Here is an 18,074-nt window from a genome sequence, read left to right as displayed (position 1 = left end):
TGAGGAAAATGACAAACTCATTAAAAATTCATATGAAATGTATATAAATCTATATTAAGACAATAAGGCATACATTTGAAATAGAAACATAAAAGAAAAAAATAAAATTCAAAGACGAACCAGTAAACACATACTGAATGAACTTTGAACATCAATGTCAATGACAGTTTAGTGAAGAAAGGACAATCATTTTTGGTAATGTTACAAGAAATCCTGGACCCATTTATACCAAAAATAATCTTCAAGAACTTCAACCCATATCTTAGTCATACATGAAAACTAACTCAAAATAGATAATAGAACTAACTGTATGCCTAAACTACAAAACTTTTGCAAGAACATAGAAGTGAAAAATCCACAAGATCTTGATTTAGAGAGTGGTTTCTTAGGCATCACAATTGAAAGGACATCTTCTGCAACCACGTATTGGCTTGTTAGGCTCCACTGAAATGAAGCACTCTTAGGAAAGGGCATTTAGAGGTGCATGATGTCCACATTTCTGGGTTCCCTTTCCCATTCTCATATCTGATTCCAGTTTCCAGCAAATGCCATCCATCCCCGAGAGGTAGTACAATTGGCTCAAGTGTTTGGTTTCTTATCAGCCACTTAGGAGATGAAGATCTACTTCCCCACTCCAATGGTTAGCTGACTCACCTCTAAGACATTGTTGTTTCTGGAGAGTCAAGCAACAGAGGCAATCTCTTTTGATGTCTGCATCTCTATGTGTCTCTGTTCACAAATAAATAACATGCAACATATATTAAAATAAGTTTTAAATGTTAAGAAAATTTGTTCTTTTAATGACACCTTTAAGTAAATGAGGACCAATGTCATAGATCCTGAGAAAATATCTGTAAATCGTGTGCCTGATTACAATCTTTTGTCCAGACCACACAAAGAAGCATCAAAATTCACACTTGAGACAAGTTTTTCAAATGCACAGTATGCTCCATCAGATGCTTTGCACCAAAATTAGAATGATGTTAAACTTACATAAGAACATAAGTCTATTGTTTAATGTTAGAAAAATGCGAAACTGCAGTAACATATGAGTTGAATGATCAAAATTAGAAAGACTTCCTAGGGGAATTAGCAAAGGAAATAAAACCTTGGATGCAAAAAAATAAATGAAATCTATGCACAGGTGTAAATATATACTTTTGCACCAAAGTAATTTTCATATTCCATGAAATTGATCCCTGAAAAATATATGAATTACAAATCAGTATACTGACTGAAAGAGCCACATAATATAGCATAATGTATGACTCTATGCATATAGCAAGCAAGGAAGTGCAAACTATTTGTAGAACAAAACACACCAGTGATTGACACTGGGATTGTGAAAAAGGTAAGATAGAGCAATTACCTAGGGACAAAATAAAACTTTTAGGGGGTGATTATTATCCTAATTAAATTGAATGTCAAGCTTATCACATTTTAAAATTTAAATGTGTCCTTTACTGCATATGTAATAATTCCAATGTAGTTTTTAAAAAAACAATACATTAGATGACTGTATTTATATAGAATAAGTTATCTAGATAACACCATTTGAAAATAAGCTTCTATATAGTCCAATTATGTGATCCAAATTTTGTGTGATACTTGAATTTTATCTACAACATCTCCATCACAGGGCTGAAACTTTTGCTTGGAGAACTTAGAAACTTCCAAGGCAACTCATTCCTTCTTGGAGAGTTGTTAGCCGTTTTTAAAATAATTAAAAAAAAAAACACAAGTACCTTTTAGCAGCCACCTATGAGTCTGATTAACTCTACAGCACTTTTGGATCTTGTAAAAATGTGTGTAAAATAAATTATACTTTATTCCTTCAAATGTTTGAGGAAAAAATTCACTTCTTGTGGCAATTTCCTCATTGTCTGTGAATTTGAGATTTCTTCTCTTAATGATGTTATTGGAAGGATAATAACATTATAGTATAAACAGCTTCATTTAAATGACTCATGACACATAATAGTACATCCAAAAGTTCACATAAAAATGAAAATAAAATTATTTGATTCATGTTTTAATCATGCATATTCCCATCAACATTTAAAAAAAACCCTTGTTTTTTTATAATCACCTACTATGATCAATTCTTCATGGTACAGGAAACAAAGCAATGAAAGGAATAATGCTATTTTTGATATCATGGCAAAAAAGGCTAAGCAATTCAACACAAACTTCTTTGTTCCTTGATATGATTAAGGGGATCATGGCACAGACACAAGAACACATCACAATATTTATAATCCAGTGTAGAAATCAGGAAAGGAAAGCAGAAATCATTTTAAGCTGAAAGCTGAAAGACAAAAATAAGTTACTTTATGAGATGTGATTTAAATGTGTTCTAGCCAGAATTGTACTACAAAAATGTTACACAGGTGAGCCTAAGATGGCCCTATGCTATCACCTCTTCGCTGCATGCTCTGACTCATTAATTCAAAATCCCAGTGACACCAGATTCTAGCTTTACAAGCCCAGTTTTCCAAAACATAATCCAAATAAGCAGATTTGTCTGAATTCACATTGAGCATTCTCTTGTGTGTAACTAAGATTAAGCCCCATTGCTACAAAAGATGCCCCATCATTGCTGCCCTTCTGATTTCTCCAACACAGAGGTTGCTCCAGCCAACAGACATCACTTTAACGTGGAAACCCACCCCCACACCAATTACCCTTCTCGCCAGCCCCCACCGTTCTTGACCAGTGCCCTTATGCGATGCTGACATAACAGGCAACAGCTTTATGTGCTACAACACAGTGCTGGCCTACGTGCAAATCTTTTATGAGATCAGTTGCAGAGATGAGCCATCCCTCTTCGGTGATAAATGAGCCCCATGTGATTTTGATAGCCAGGGGTCTCTGTATAATGGGTCTTTTCTGGCTTTAGTCTTTAGGAGGGCCCTTGCTTTCACGGAAGGATAGAAATCATTTGCAAAACAAAATAAATACATCAATTTAATTGAAGGACCAAGGATCAGGATACTCCACAGACAGAGCAGATGTATGTGCTGTCTCCTGCTCTGTGGGGTTTGGCAAGGTAGGTTAACATCTGGGCAGAACTTTTTTCTTATTTCTGGAAAGGAGTATAACACCAAAGAATTACAATGGATCACTTTTTCTGTCCTTGTATGATCACTTCCATAGGTTTCCATGGTAATTGTGAACTGCAATGGTGTGAGGGCAGGGACTTTCGCTGTGCTAATGAATTAAAATAAGATTCTAATGAGGCTTTGGCTCTTCTTGAGGTTAGATGCCACCTGAGGTCCAGCTGAATTCAACCATTTCCTTACTCTGAATTTGTTTGTTTGGGTTCATTTCCTGAGACATGGAACTGTTGCTTGCCACAAACTAATTTACCACCACACCTGGGATCAAGCACCACGTGTGAGAATTAACTTGATAGCAGTGATCTTGCTGCAGATAGAGACCATTGCCAAGACATTATGAAAGCAGCCAAGCTTATCATGATAGATTGGAAATTAGAAAATAGCCTATAGGTGGTCTGCTCTCCTTCCAGTTCCCTTAACTCTTTCTGATTAAAGGTAACGAAGCTTGGTGGGGGAGCAGGGAGAAGAAAGAAAGTTGTCATTCTGCTTTGCACAGCTCTGTCGGTGTGAAACCAAATTAACCTAGATGCAATACAAACTACTCCCAGCTCAAACCCTGATAAGATGAAAGAAATTAACATATGACCAGTGTGACACTGTATAACCTCTATACGAAGCTGCAGGTAAACATTCTGTGTAAGTAGAGATACAAATTCAGTGAACTTTAAGTCAGAATTTAAACAGCTTTTCTTCTATCCATACCTACCTATTGAAAGCAGAATGATTCTGCAGGGAGAATAATAGCACAAAGCAATAAAATTAAAAAAAAAAGCACTAAAACTTGGGGTGGACACTGAGGCACATCGGGTTACACGCGTTTCTTGGCATGCCTGTCTCTTGTATTAATGGACCAGTGTGAGTTCTTACCTTTTTGCTCCCACTCCGGCTTCCAGTCAATGTACCAATGCACCCTGGAAACAGCAGATTCTAGCTCAAGTACTTGCATTCCTGCCACTGCTGTGAGAGACCTGGATAGATTCCCTGCCTCCTGATTTTGGTCTGACCCAACCCTGGCTGTTGTGCCCTTTGGAGAGTAAACCAGAGGATAATAGATACTCTCTCAGTCACTCTCTCTGTGTCATTCTGTCTTTAAAATAAATAATTGAATAGTCTCTATAAAGGCAGTGTCACCTAAGGTAAAGGAAATGCAGAATCAAACACTTATTTAAATATCTATAGAATCAAAGACATAGTCATATGAGCATTGCTCCAAACTCAGTTATGTTTGTCAAGATTTTGGATTCTTACATCATGAACATTTTCAGGCTTATACTCCAATTATAGAGACTACACTGAATGTATTATTCATTTAGACATTTTTAAATATCAAAATCATAAATATTCTTTTAAAACATAATAGAAAATAGTTTACCATTTAAGCCAGACATCTTTTTATAGACCTAATATGATGTATTAATAGGGGTAGGGTAGACTGAAGCAATAATGGACTAGAAAATACAATGGATCAGCAATATACAAGTGCATATTTTTCACTCATTTTGCAGTCTTTAGCAGTTCCCAATGGCTGCAGTGGGGCTGGTGGGTGGCAGCAGTGTAGGTTATTCTTCCTTGCATGAAATAAATCAGGAAAATAACAGAGGCCATGCTCTAAGTACTCTGCATGGCATGTGTCTCTTTGTTGCACCGTGCTTTGGCTCAGTTATGTGGTTGCACGCATGTTGGGGTACGGAGATCAGCAAGAAATGAAAGTGAAGCTTGGTGAATAGCTTCTAAGTCTCTTGCTCTGGTAATGCTCTAGAAAAACGATGGTCATGGATTTTTGTACAATCTGTTCTCCCTGCTCTTTTGAAACATTGGTTTATTTTAAGAGCCAGAGTTCAAAAAGAGATAGAGGCAGAGAGAGAGAGAGAGAGAGAGAGAGAGAGAGAGAGAACTCATACCTGGTTCTCTCCCTCACTGTCACAACGACACAGAGGAGGGGTGCAAAGTCAGAAGCCAGGATTCATCCCAGATCTCACCCCTGTGTGTCATGAGCACAGTTCCTTCAGTCTTCACTGCTGCCTTCCAGGGCCTGCTTCAGCAGAAAGCTGGAGTCAGAAGCCAGAGCAAGGAATTCAGTGTGGACCTTCTTGAGTGAAACACTGGAACTTAACTGCTAGACCAAGCTCAACACTACCACTAAACAAATCATATATATATATATCACCTATTGTCTGAGGAAAACATTTTCACAAACGTATCTGAATTGGTTCGTCTATAATTCTATTTACCTGGATGACTACAATGTATACTTTAGCAGCGAATATTTGCCCCATCATTTTTTAAAGATTTATTTATTTTTATTGGTAAGTCAGATATACATATATATAAAGAGACAGAAATATCTTCCGTCTGATGATTCACTCCCCGAGTGAATGCACTGACTGATGCTGCACCGATCCAAAGCTAGGAGCCAGGAGCTCTTCCAGGTCTCCCATGCAGGTGCAGGATCCCAAGGCTGCTTTCCCAAGCCACAAGCAGGGAGCTGGATGGGGAGTGGGGTTGCTGGGATTAGAACCGGCACCCATCCGGGATCCTGGCGAGTTCAAGGCGAGGACTTTAGCTGCTAGGCCAAGGCTCCAACCCCATCATTTTAATAAAGAAGGTATCTTGCTCTCTTTTCCCTATTGAAAGGGAATGGTAGCATGAACTTATTCTAAGTGCTTTTAAGCATTATCACTAAATGCAATAATTAAATATCTTCACATTACCTTAACAATGAACCACATGAAGATTGAAGAAGTCTGATTCTGTCTCAAATCATGGTGTTTCCACTAACAACATTCATATTTATTAAATTTTCATTTGCTCTTATTACTGAAATAATTTTAAATGTTAGTATTATCATATAGCTTGTATTTGGTGTTGCACCTTTATCTTTCAGCCATGTTAAATTTGGGGATCAAATTCTACTTGTTCACATTTGTGATGGACTGTTATTACTTGACTCTATCTAATACAGAACAGATTTTTTTTTTCATTTGTGGAAATAGCTTAAGGACTGATTTCTAAAAGCCCTTCTGGACAGGTTTTTGTGTAAGAATTCTATCAAAGTCCTCATGACCCTGAAAGAATTTTATACTTAAGTTTGCTTTTAGGGTCTTTATAATATAAAATTACTACAAATTCTGTAAAGTCCAGTAGCATGATTCTCTCCTCACAATATACCACCTGCATCCCTTCCCACTGTGCCCCCATTGAGAACCCAGACAGCTTATTAACCTTCTGGACTAACAGGTGATTGTTGATTGATGGTGCAGCACAGCAAGTATCTTATACCGTTACAAGGGTCACGGTTCCATGATTACTATCTTGCAAGTGTTTAAGGTCTTAGAGTCTGCCCTAATTAACGCTCAGATGAACTTTGCCTCTGTCTTAGGTTTTTGGTAAAGGCATCAAGTCCACTTGGATTTACCTAATTTTGTTTTAGCTTTCTCTATCACCTGAGAATTTTACAATTTTGACTTTTCATATTGTGATTAAAATTCAGCTAGAAATTTAGATGTTTTAGAGTGAGAGTTTTAGCTAAGCCCACCAGTTTGTATCCATCCTAAGTTTTGCTAGCATCGTTTTTAGTTAATTATTCTGCTGTGTGGGGAATAAATTGGATCTGAATGAAAAATAAAGTTTGGGAGGATAGATAGTATTCTTCAGTGTGATGATTGGTTAAATAATTCCTCAAAGTTCCAACGTTTCTTGCAATTTACATTCAAAGCAAAAAGTTAATTATTTTTTCAAGTCCTCTAGCACTTAAATGTAAAGGCATATATTCTCAGATTTTAGCCACATTTCATAATGGCCAATTTAATCATATTTAATCTGTCCTTTTTTATTTCTTGAACTTGAAATAATGCACTGCCTTGTTGGCAAAATGACAGATGACCAGACTGACTGTCGGAGTGATGTACCCACTATTAAATTAACTGCCCTCAGCAATCACCTTCTTTATTCCTTTGAGAATAAATGCTATAAAAGTTAACATTCCAATTTAAAAATACAAACATAAAAGACACTTGCTTTATTTTAATTGCTGCTTTGGCCAAAAGTAACTTAATAGGATTGTTAGGGTGTTATCCTCAAGTTTCTGGGCAGCTGTTGGACATCAAAGGTGTCCTATTTTAAAAGTCTTTTCATCTCTCCATGCCTGCTATTTCAGAGAGCTGTCTGGTCAATCCTGGAGTCCCTTTGCTATCTTATTCTAGCACACAAATTCCTTCAGAGATTGTATGCGCTCCACCCACAGAGGAGAAAAATACAGCGAGTATGTTCAAGCTTTTGCAACATGGGGAGACTGCTCAGATGGATTCAAATATCTTGGTCTTAAGACCTTGATATATTAGCCAGAATATGGAATTGTAAATGCACAGTAGAACGAGGGTGAGTTTACAAGATATTTTGCAAAGCAATCAAGGGTTAAAAGAATACAATTACTAATTGTTGGGGGCACTGACAATTTCCTGCCCTGTGATTGGCCCTTTGCCCTGATTGGTGTGCCTTGGTTGTTATCTTTAAGTTGATTGGACAGGTTTGACAGATAAGCGGGGGCTTGGAGGGGGAGGGGCTGGAGCATAGTGGAATTAGCGGTCATAACGGTTTTTAACAGAAGATCGGAATAAAGCGCCTTGGAGGCTCTCTCAAGTGTCGGGTGATTTCTTCCGCGGGATGGGAGACCCCTGATAACTAATGAAATTTAACACTTCATACTGGAATTTTAAATATTCCAGTTGTTTTTATCACCTCTGTAGAGTATGCCTTACTGCTGAGAATAGTCATTTACCTACACAATTTTAACGTGATAGATTCATAACAGGAAAAAAAAACCCTTCCAAGTAAAATCAAAAGCAATCTTGAGTATCTCATACTAGATATTTATTTTTACTTCTAGTCAGGAAATATTGCCACTTCCTACAAAATGAAGAAAGTTAGGCTATTTCCTTGCAGCCACGAGTATTAGTAGCATGGTGATAGTAGAAATGCATACATAATATAATGTGTTTCAAGATAAACGTATTGTAATAAAATCAAAGTGATTGTGAGTTAGCATAGTGCCTGGCTGACATCTGTCTGTTAATGCTTATAGGTAGTCTTAGCAAATTGGCAGAATAACAACCCAAAATTATTGAAATTACTGATTCTAGAAGTTAGAATAGAAGCTTTTATGGCGCAAATACATGCTCAACAAACACATGTGCCAATTGATTTGCATCTCAAGCTTTGATGTAGTGAATTAGTACACTAAGTCATACAGGGTTCTTGATCCACAATTCTGCTCTTGGTGGCAAAATGCTCCACCTACAGGAAAAATCCTGCCTGAAATGATGAAGCCAGTACTGTTTGTAGATGAAAAAAGAGAGAATTTTCCTCAGTTTATTATTACAACATCTAAACAGCTAGGCTTTATCACGAGTCACATTGTGATATTATAACCCAGTACATGTGGAATCAACTCAATCATCATATGTTCCTTTTGTCATTCTTTTATTCTATAGTTCCCCAAACCTCAAATCATCAGAAAAAAGAAGTAGCTGCCAGCTTTATTGTTTTTTGGCTCCATGATTACAATATGTATCAACAGTTAATTGTCATGTCCTTCCTACTGCCTTGTCAGTTAAGTTTTTAGTATGATAGAGTTTGCTAAAATGTGGCAAATCTTTAAAGTCACTCTGTTTCAAAACATTAAGACTATTAAGAAATGTGAATAATATTCTTATATTTTGTGGAATAAATTATTCTGGTTGCCAGTGATTCACTGTGAGGTCCTAGTTCAATGAGGAACTTGCTGAAAACTAATGCTTTCTTATTTCCAGAAAAATTTTTACCTAATATCCACCCATGATAAACATTTCTGCTTTTAATGACTCAACATTTTCAGTAATCATCACTCCTAATTCACCATCTCACACAGCCTAGACAAAGGAGGAAATCAGGAGAGTGATGGTACTGATACACAGAGACTATGAATTGCTCATAGAGGTAATTAGTGCATTTAAGAGAGGAAAATTCCAATTCAATCTTTGAATGTGCATCCAAAGAAGAGTAAATAGAATTCCCTTTACCAATCTGAATTTCTGATTTATCTCTTTGTTGCCTGCATAAAATAATGGCTTGTAAGATATTTGAATCCCAAGCAAAATTGAAGCCAAGGTCAGCATTTCCATTTTTTTACACCGCCACATGGAACTTTGAGTTTTCAAAACTATGGGTATTGTGTCACAGTTGGCCATCTTGGGAATGCTGTTCAGCGAGTAACATTTTCTTGAAGAAATGAGAAGAAAATTAAAAATCCCTTAATCTACCCAAAGAATCTGGCTAGAATATATAAGGGTCAGATAAAAGGGAAGGTTAAGCCTGTCAAGATTTTCTGAAGTACTTTGGAAATTAGAGAGAGGGTATATTTAATACCTTGATAAAATGTCCAAATAACTAAAAGTGAATGAAAAGTTCTGGAATTTAACTCATCTATTATTGAGAAACTGGTAAACGACAATACCTATCTAAACTGCTAAAATCTTTTTCTGTTTATTTTTCATCCATATTGAAATTCCTTAATATACTTAAAGTGAGCATGTGTTCTCATGCTAAATAGAGATGGCAACAGAACTTAGTTGATTTCAAGAAAACAGGGGCTATTGCACCCTTGTATTTCTATAGATATTATTACAAATAATAGTCTCTATAAATATGTTATTTGATTTACTTGATTGCCTTCCCTACTTTGTCCATGAAGGATTCCCCAATTATTTGTGCATTTCCTTTCCACAGTAATTAATATTACCTTAACAGAGTAAAGCAACAATAATAATAAAAGAAAATCTCCGATAATTCACAAAATGAAGTTCAGTATTTGTTTTCACTTTTTATGTTTTTACCTTGACCTTGTATTTAAGAAGAAATGTAAGTGATTTTTAAAAAAATTTACTTATTTGTATTGCAAAGTCAGATATACAGAGAGGGAGATCTTCCCTCTGCTGATTTACTCCCCAAGTGACCACAAGCTGAGCCAATCCAAAGCCAGGAGCCCAGATCCTTTTCCAGGTCTCCCACGTGGGTGTAGGGTCCGAAAGGTTTGGGCCATCCTCAACTGCCTTCCCAGGACACAAGCAGGGAGCTTCATGGGAAGCGAGGCCACCAGGATTAGAATCGGTGCCCATATGGGATCCTGGAGCATGCAAGGCAAGGACTTTAGCCACTAGGTTGCTGCGTCAGATCCAAAGTAAATGATTTCTTGTTTAGGTGTACAAATCATGGGAAGAACTTAGCACAAGGTCCTTATATTTTATTATGAAGCATCCAATCCAAAGTTGAATACTCCTGTGCTTACTCATGGAGCAAACATAATTTCACAAATCTAAGTTCAGTGTACTAGACTCTGAGAGTCACACATTTAGCAGCTTAAAACAGCACAGTTGCAGCGTCTGGGGCTTGAGATTGCAGGCACAACTGAACTGTCTCATCAGAGAGTCACTGGCTGAAGCAAAAATGAGTCTTGGCTGTGGTCTCATCTGGGCCTCAGGGATCTCTCTCAAACTGACTGGTTCTTGACAGAATTCAGTTCACTGTCCATGGAGAACTTTTCCCTGTTTTCCAGCTGGCTGTCTTCTGCGAACAGAGTGGCTTACCTTTCAAGAGCTGTAAGAAATGTCCTTTCATTTAGAATCTCTCCCTGCGGTCAGCTGAGATGGTCTTACATAACTTACTGTAAGGAGCTAGTAGCTACTTCTGTAACTATGATGTCCATATCTTGATGGATTGTTTTTCTCATTTATGTATGATTAACATTTTCTGCAGACTTTGATCACATTCATTGTGTATTTGTAAAGTTGAATTTAGGTTTTTAAAGTTTTATTTCTGTGAAGTGTAAAACAAATTTTCCCCCAAATTGATCATTTTCAAAATAATGAATGATTTCATGTATATAAGAAGCAGGTACCATTTATGTATCACATAGAAAGGCATATCAAGTTTGGAAAAATGAAGATAACACATAAAATAAAGGTATAATACAACATGAAAATTCTCACAAAATGGCTCGTGCTTGTTAAGAGCAGAAGCATTATCCTGGTGGAGAAAAACCCTTGAGTGAAGGTTTCTAGGGTATTTTTCTTCTAAAACAGTGGCTAACTTTCTCAAAAACACTCTCAAAATTTGCAGATATTATAGCTATTTTGGTATGTGTTCCCCCACCCCCTACCAAAAGCGATGGCTTTGACCTTGACCTTTAACTGGTGCACTTTGCTTTGATTAGATCACTTCCCCTGTCAGTAGTGATGGCTATGAGAGCATGTTGTCTTCAGGGTTGTACTGGCAAAGCCATGGTTCATCTCTTGTTATAATTAGTTTCAGAAATTGTTCAAGATTTGTATTCCACTTGTAAAGAATTTCCATGGAAATAGTTGCTCATTTATGTGGCTAGGCTGAGCACAATAGCTTTGACAGCACCCACCAAGCAGAAAGTTTGCTTTACTTTAATTTTTCCATGAGAACTGTGTAAGCAGAAACAGTTGAGATGCCCACAACAGTGGTGGTAGGCATCAGTTCTGCCCAGCTGAGGTATGAACAAGATGAATTTTGTCTTTGCAAAGTGATAAACATTTCTGGCATTGTGGACTTCATCCTCAACTTTGTCTCATCTTTTTGGTGTAAGTGGGGAGCTGATGTCATTCAGCCCTCCAAGCAGCAATGCCTGCATGGCCAAACTCTCCTTTCTCCACAGTGGAAAACTGCAGTTTCTGGGAAACTACTGCTTACAAAAGGAACTGACCAAAAATAATCAACGTGGCTGCAGCCTATATCCCTACGGTGACTTCTAGCTAATTACATGATCATGACTGAGACTTTACACTCCTCATACACCTGAAGACACTTCTGAGATTTGCACTACTGGGTCAGGAGGTAGGTGGCACTCAGCTCTGTTCTTAGCTCTCTGCCCCTTATGGATATTTGATTAAACTCCACCCCAGACACCACCCACTCTGTCTAGATCACATAGAAATTAGACCCTGAGATTCGTTGAGTGAGACTCTTGAGCATGCCTGCACTGTTTTTGGAGCATGTATTTTCACTTTGCGTAAAAATAAATCTTGTTTCTCTTAATCTTTGTTTATACCTTGACTTTGAATTCTTTCTTGCACCAAAGACAAGAACCCGAACCGTCATCACCCAACAGACCTTCTTAAAATAAGGTATCCATGTATAAATTGATTTTTTTTTCTGGGGTCTTGTCCACTTAAGCTTTATCCTCTGCTTCTTTCCTGGGCCACAGGCAGGGAGCTGGAAGGGAAGCGGGGCTCGCCGGGATTAGAACCGGCGCCCATATGGGATCCCGGGCGTGCAAGGCGAGGACCGGCGCCACCGCGCCGGGCCCCTAGATTTTTTTTTAACAAAAAATCTTTTTATTGAAAAGTTGAGGGACAGAGACACAAAGATTGTCTTTTTACTGGTTCACTCTGCAAAAAGTTGCAAATATGTAAAAATTGTCAGAAATATAATTTACACAATAATAATAATAAAAACACCCTTATGATGATAGGAGTTGAGCCCAGGGGGAAGCCAATGGACTGGAATCTCATCCAGTTTCCCCAGTGTGGGTGAGGAGGCCCAAGTACTTGCAACTTTTTCCACTGTTTTCCCAGGCACCTGAGCAGGGATTCAAAGTAGAGATTCATGACTCCAAACAGTGCTCCCAGATGGAGTACAAGTGTCCCAGGCAGCATCCTAACCCACCACACCATAATGTTGGCCTGAAACATTATTTTAAGGTTGATTGTCTACAGATAAAAAAGTTTTTCTAAGCTTCCACCACCAAAAAAAGATAAAATGCTAGTTTACATCTTCGTCAAAATAGACTGTGATCCATCTCCCAGCATTTATCATGATCGGAAAAATGTGGCATAAAATTAATGCTGACCGTGAAATGATCTTAAAAGCTCAGTTAATTGTCATTCTCTTTATTTTTCACATGAGAAAACTGAGGCATAAAAATGGTACGTGATAAATCTGAGGTCACAAAAAACTGCATTTTCACTAAAATTTGCACTTCCTATGTGTGTGCTTGCCTCAAAAGCTGTTGCTTTTAAAACCAGCACTGTTTTAATTTGGTTTTCTGAATATTAGACTATTACTGTTTTATTAAAGGTCAACAAGTACAAACTCATTCATTGATTCAGAATTTTATTCTTTGGAATTCCCGTGTCCTTGATCACTTTTCCGTTTTATTTCTTAGAGTAATTTGTGTCTAAGGAGCATACAAAGTATGTTCTTCCTATGTTATATTTCTTCTTGTTTAACCTATTTTTCTGCAATATGATCATTTTGATTTTATTTGTCATTCTCTCTCTGGGCATTTGGTGATGCTTTCATGTTGTAAAGATATTTTTATTTTAATATTTTAAAATCATTTCTAATTTGGTTAGTAAATTTACTTTAAAACACAGAACCACTGATTTTAATTTCAATTAAAATTATTGCATATAAATGCTACATTGCAAATGCGATAAAAATGTTTTCTGGCCAAATATTGGTGGCATTATGTAATATATGTATGTATATATGTGTGTGTATATATATATATATGATAAGAAAAGATTGAAAAATAGACAAAACTCATTATAACATTGTAGAGTGATAACTTTCTAAGACCTTTTTTTCCTTCTTTATTAAAAGCTGTGTAACTTTTCAATATACCTACAATGGTAATATAGATATTGTAACAAAGGATTCAGTTTTCTTCTTAGCATTTTATTAAATATCACAGAGATACATGTCTGAGTCTGAAATAACTAGCTGGGAATTATTAAATGCAGGGAATAATGTGTAATTTTGCTTTTTTTGTATTCCTTGAAACTAAATGCTGTTTATATATATTGTTAAGAATAAAAAAATGCCATTTGTTAAGAAAGAAACCCTACTTAATTTTGAAGTTGTCATTCAATATCATGTAAATGCCGTGCGTCACAATGAGGCGTGCAGCACATTTCCCTAGTAACATGCGAGCCAAGCAGGTAGTGTGGAGTGACAAGACCTGAGCCTTAACATGCACTGGCCTATGTGACAAGCACCTGGCAAAAAACCATTTACAACAACGGCAATCAGGCTCTGCGTGACTTTACAGCACTGCCGAGTGTCATATTCCAAAGCAAATCACAACTATTTGTGCAGTCAAAAGAAGCAAGAAGGCTATTGAAAGTGATGAGGGAGTCACTTGGTTATTTTAAAGAATGTAGGGATCTCTAAATCTTAATCTAGGACACTCATTTTTCAAATATTTTATGTATTTATACATATATACATACTTGCTAAAGAGTATACACATCAGCTTTTACCCTTCTTATTTTGTACTTTTCCTGTTGTATTCCAGCTGATTCTTCATCTATGTCATTCTGTGTGCATGTGTATCTGCATCTTCAGATATTTTTTCTTATGTAATTGTATTAAATTTTTTTTTCATTTGGGTCACTGGGTCCTAAGATTAAATGATCTTTCTATATCTGTGCTAAAGTCAAACAAAGTTTAAAAATACGTATTAAAATAAAAATAGCAAATGGTAGAGAAGGTTCTGCCATTTTATTTTTCCATTGATATTTTTCCTAACTGACCATGTGGTTCAGGAGTAAGAATATTTTCACCAACAGTATAAATTGCCTGCATTGTTGGAAGGAAAAATAATACTTTGGGTTTACCTAGTTTATTTATACACACACACACACACACACACACACACACACACACACACACACACTTGAAATACAGAAACCAAACTCCCTGACTAACCTAATACCACGTCCACATGATAACAAATGTTTTAGGAGTACAAAGCAGCAACTGTTTATTTGGCAAAAGCAGTGAAAAATGTTGCGGGTTTCAAATCCCCCACATATGTCTTCCTTCATTAAAATGTGGCCATTTGGTATCTTAAGGCCTGTTAGCACTGTGCGCCTGGTCATTGAAGTCAAGTTGACATCTGCTCAAATTTACTTACCAATCCCACTAATTCCAACTGGATTTACTTCAATGGAAACAAACAGCCCTCTTAGATACAGGAAGACCTTTCTCCCTTCCCCTGCTCTACCTCTGGGGCAGAATTCTCTGCATGTTACAGAACACACCATTGCCAAAGCCTACAATTGTACAAGCTAGCTGAGTCAAATCACAGCTTTCTTAAGTCAAATCCTGAGCCCACACACCATAAAATTTCTAAAGATTTTTTTTTCTAATCCTTAGTCACTGAAAATGAGATATGAAAAAAAAAATCAGCAGTTTCGACAGTTTCTAGGTTAAATTAGTTAAAGGAAAAACTCACAGGTATTTACCTATCAGAAAACTTTACCCTGACAGAGTGATCTTCTGTAATAACTATATCTATTACAAATAACTGTATCTAATAACAAACATCTATTTGTTTACCTACAAGCTTGTATTTGTTTTCACCCACATTTTGCTTAACTTTGAGTTTGGAGAACACGAGTGCTCAGGAATTATTTATTGAAGTGGCATGATCATATACAAATACAGGATACAAACTTAGATGACAGTTGAATTCATTAGGCTCAAGTGAAAGTTTGGGTAAATAGAGGAAACCTGGTAAATTGCATCTATTAGTATATCTGCCTCTCTCACTAACATGCCTGATCACCACAAAAATGACTAAATGTCACAGTTCCCACCATGTGGGACCTCTAGTCACCTGAGTTCTAGAGGAACATTTTGGAATCTATTTTGGTCCTTATTCTAAAGGATAATGCTATAATCATGGCATCCCCAAAGAGTCAAACATTAATGTGGAACTTTGGATCTTCAAAGAGACACAGGAAAACTCTGGAATAAGGAATTCCCTTCGGAGAGCAATGACAGTTGGGAGTGTTGCTGCCACCTGTATCTACTCTAGCATATCCACACACTTATACACAGGCTGCGAACCATAGCCTTCTCAAGTGCTTGTCACACTCCAAGGTGGGCCGAGTCCATGCTTTTTCTCTTTTCTTTGTCTTCAGACATTTCTCTCCCTAATGTTCTAACCAAGCAAAGCTCTTAATGTAGTCCTGTGTGAAAATTCCGAAGGAGACACAAAAAACATCTAGTAAAAGCAGACAGCTGGCTCCTGGCTTCAGATCAGCTCAGCTCCGCCTGTGCTGGCCACTTGGGGGAGTGAACCAGCTGATGGAAGATCTTCATCTTGGCCTCTCCTCTTTGTATATCTGTCCAATAAAAGTAAATAAATCTTTAAAAAGTCTGTACATAAAAATGCAGACAGTTACACATTTAAGAGATATTCTAGCAAGATGTTCAATAATAGGACTGAAAGCAGTAGCATTGAAGCTATTAAAAATCACAAACTAAAAACTACCACAATACCTTAACCCTCAGCTTAGCAAGCCATTGAAAACCCAATCAGAGCCCTATTTTGGGGGGTCTTCTGGGTGACATTTGCCAAGACAGGATTATACAAGCAAGGATTTAAATGCGTTATTCCAGTGAAAAAAACAATGAATGACCAAAGGAAGGGTAGAGAAGCATCAGGTAGGAGAGCAAGACTGACCTCAAGTAAGAGAGAGGGAGGAAAAGCAAGGAACATTCATTTTGACCACAAGGGAAGTCTTCAAACCAAAGCTGACTATTGTCAGGGTCCCACATCTTCCAGAGAAGAGCCTGCCTAGCATCTTTATCATACTCAAATCTTGCTCAGTTATGCCGGTGCACTCTCATTGCCACCAATTATTCATTCTTTAGCTGACCAGTTCTCTCCTTCCAGCCTCTGACTGTAAAGATAGGCCCCTAAGCACTGCTCAGAAATCCACATATAGATTCTCATCTTGGGAAACATCTCTACCGTGCAAAGCATTTTTGATCATTTGCACTGCTTATAGTTCTGCTCCCTGCACGATCTTTCACTGTCATCTTTCACTGAATATGACAGGAATCTGTTTGGGATTTCTCATATGACTACAAACGTAATCCAGAATGAAAGCACCAACACAACTATAACAGATGATGTTGGATTATGACTAAACACTCATGTCCCTGGCCTGGTTCCATCTTGAACTCAGAAATAGGAACTCAGAAAGAAGGAGACAGGGAGAAAGTTCTGTCTACTGGTTCACTCTCCAAATGGCTGAAACATCCAGAACTGGGAACTTCTTCTAGGTCTCAAACACAGGTGCAGGGGCACAGCCACTTGGGGCATCCTCTACTGTTTTTCTGGGCCTTAGGGAGGGGCTACATTGGAAGTGGAGCAACCAAGACTCAAACTAGTATCCACAGGATGTTGGCACTGTAGATGAAGGATGAGCTTGTATGCTACCACACCATCTCTAAAACACTTTTTTTCTAAAATGAACTTAAAAATTCATTAAATCACTAGTTATATTCCATGTGCTTGAGGTATTATTAATCTACTTTAGCAATAAAACTACATTCAGGTCAATTAATCAGTTCATCTACTAATTAGATATCTTCTACATTCATTCTCTAATGCTAGTAGTTATGTAGGAGTCAGATGAATTAAATGGAAAAAGAGTAATAATCAGATACCCTTCATCTTGTAACCACACACACACACACACACACACACACACACAAGAGGGACAGCAAGATCTCATCTGATGTTTTATGATTTGCTCTCTATCCACATTGACCAGGGTTGGACCAGGCAAACACCAGGAGCCAGACCTCAATTCATGTCATCGATGGGGGAAGCAATGACTCATATTTGAATCAACTGCTGCTGTCTCCCAGGGTGTACCTTAACAGGAAGCTGGAATAGAAAGCAGAACCAGGGCCTTGATTCAAATGCTCTGATATAGGATGAAGGCATTCCAATCAGCATCTTGACCACCAGATTATAAGACTACACACATCATAGTCTTGGTGTGATGCTGTAGTGTCTTTCTATGCAGAAGTATAACCCTTCCTCAATCTGTCAGTTCTGAATCTGAATATCAGTTCAGAATGTGACACTGA

This window comes from Ochotona curzoniae, unplaced genomic scaffold (genome assembly GCF_017591425.1).
Source record: "Ochotona curzoniae isolate NIBS_2020 unplaced genomic scaffold, NIBS_Ocur_1.0 scaffold_4683, whole genome shotgun sequence".
Taxonomy (NCBI): domain Eukaryota; kingdom Metazoa; phylum Chordata; class Mammalia; order Lagomorpha; family Ochotonidae; genus Ochotona; species Ochotona curzoniae.
This window is presented reverse-complemented; position numbering follows the sequence as displayed.